The sequence below is a fragment of the Octopus bimaculoides genome, chromosome 6, assembly GCF_001194135.2.
Source record: "Octopus bimaculoides isolate UCB-OBI-ISO-001 chromosome 6, ASM119413v2, whole genome shotgun sequence".
Taxonomy (NCBI): Eukaryota; Metazoa; Mollusca; class Cephalopoda; order Octopoda; family Octopodidae; genus Octopus; species Octopus bimaculoides.
The window spans coordinates 41,542,047-41,544,734 of record NC_068986.1 but is presented as its reverse complement, the minus strand read 5'-3'; the positions used below and the strand labels follow the sequence as shown (position 1 = coordinate 41,544,734).

Here is a 2,688-nt window from a genome sequence, read left to right as displayed (position 1 = left end):
TTTAACGATATATTTGATATTTAGGAAAATGGAAGCTTGGTTTTTATCTCCCACTATACACGTATACAATATATATATATATATATATATATATATATATATAAAGCAAATGCGTTTTACTCCATTTACTAAATTTATATATATTTACTCAAGTACCCAAAATAACAAGGAGTTTCTACCTCATAAACAGGAGTTACACCACAGTCATTTTGTGATCTTTGTTACCCTGGTATCTATTAACCAATTTATTTTGTCCGAGTTAATTATTAACTTAGAGAAAATAAATACATATAATAATATATATATGTGCACACACACACATACCACGCAAGATTACATTACAGACAGTTGGGTCCGTATATAATATATATTTATATATGTGTGTGTGTGTGTGTATATATATATATATATATATATATATAAATATGTATTTATATGCGTGTGTAAGTGTGTATTTTGATAGTATATCAAAACTAAATAACGTCTGTAAAATTAGTATCCGGCCCATTGTTACGTTGATTTCGTTCTGACCTGATGTTTGAGAGAGAGGAAAGAGAAGCTTTTCATAAAAATGGCCATCACAAGCTGTTGACTCAAATGTCATCATCACTTGTCGGTACTTCAGCAGAAGGAAAAACGGCGATCGTTTTTAACACCAGCCACAACCAAACCCCCTTCCCCTAGTACCATACTCTCCAAGTAGGACAGGTCTAATTACTATTAGTATTATTAGAATGATTATTATTAGTAGTTCTAAAAAGAGAAGATTTATTGGCGGTGGTTGTGATTTTTTTTGTTTATTTTAGATATTAAAACTGAATTATTAATCCATCACCACCCTAAATTAAAAGAATTCTTTTACGATGTCTGTATAAGCAAAATAAAGACATCAGATCCTATTTTCTTATAATCTCTAGTTGGGTGATGATTTTTGCATATATCTCTCTAGGTGTTAGATAACCTCCTTTCGTAAATGGACTGAATATGAATATATTTATATTTCTGTGTGTGTGTGTGTGTATATATATATATATATATATGCACGCACGCATATATATAAACACTTTATGTATGTGTATTTATATTTTAAGCTACAAATAGGTGATTGCATGTATATATATATATATATTTCTATATATATAAAATTTGGTACACGTATGTCTATACAAATTTGTGATGTAAGTTTGTGTGGGTCTGTACTTCTGCGCGTATGAAAATACATTTGTGTGACATGCTTATATATTTATATAAAATTTATGTATGTATATATTTATATGAATTTGTTATATATGTATTTTATAAATTTATATTCATATATAATTATGGTATATATGTATGAATTTGTGCGTATATGAGAATATTTATGAATTTGTCATATGTATATATATCTTCATCTATGTAAACCTCTCTCTCTATATATATATAGAGAGAGAGAAGGAGAGAGACTGTATATATATATATATATATTTAAATATATTTAAATATAAAGTGTGAGTAGTCATATAACTTTATTTTTTGCGTATATAGATAGTGTATGCGTGAGTGTATATTTTAGTTGTTTCGGTCATTCAACTGCGGCCATGTGGGGCACCGCCTTGAAAGATTTAGTCGAACAAATAGACCCCGGAACTTCTGGTTTTTTAACCTGGTCCATATTCTACAATCAATCCTTTTTGTCGAACCGCTAGCAAACTAACACCAGTTGTCAAATTGTTAAGGGTGGGAACAAACACAAATTTAGCTTATTTAACTCCTCCTGTACGTGTGTGAGTGGGACGGCATAAAACTTCGATTATATTATATATATATATATATATATATATATATACACACATATACATATAGGCACGCGACGAGCTTCCTATATACACAGTCGTGTTCACCAACTTCACTCACAAGGCATTAGTCGATATATATACACACGCGCATATTGCTGTGTTTGTATGCATAAAGTTTATGTACGAATTTATGTAGGTATAGACAGAAATTTGTATACAGATATATGCACACTCATATACGTATACGCGTGTTATTTTGTGTGTGTGAGTATAAATTCGTGTTTACAGAAACAAATTGATTTAAATACTTATTGAAAAATAAATTTATTTGCACATTTAGATACATGTGAATTTGTGTGGTTAAGCATATATACACACACACACATTTGTATGAGTGTCTTTATCTTTCGTATTTACATTATTTTTGTGATGCCAGCAGGCTAATTTAACTATTATTAAAGGCAATGCTGTACAGCAAGGTGCCCATCCTTTTGGAAATCCAATAGTTTTTCCAGTAAATGATTTCATATTCCACATGTCTTTGAAGGTACAAGGCCAGCAGACGACCTAATGACATGGCAACTGTCAATAGGTCATCTGCTGGCCTCGCATCTCCAAAGATGCTTAATTTTTGCATACCCAACGTGCTTTTCCAGTTAGGAATTTCATATTCCACACATCTTAGAAGGTACAAGGCCAGTATGTCACCTAATGACATGGCAAACGGCAACAATGTCTTCAATTGCAGGACTGCCATTTTTTTAAAGTCTTTCCTCTTTAAAAACTACATTTCTAATGAAACAGGCAGGTTTCAATTCAGGTATGTGTGTGTGTGTCTCTCTCTCTCTCAGTTTATATATATATGTATATATATATATATATATATATATATATATATATATATATATAT

General features: G+C 30.5%; 1 protein-coding gene across 3 annotated transcripts in view; it reads left to right on the top strand.

The window, feature by feature from the left end:
• Positions 1–2,688, top strand: part of LOC106882915 (DAZ-associated protein 2) — a 51,542-nt gene that overhangs the window by 978 nt on the left and 47,876 nt on the right. The window lies entirely within an intron of this gene.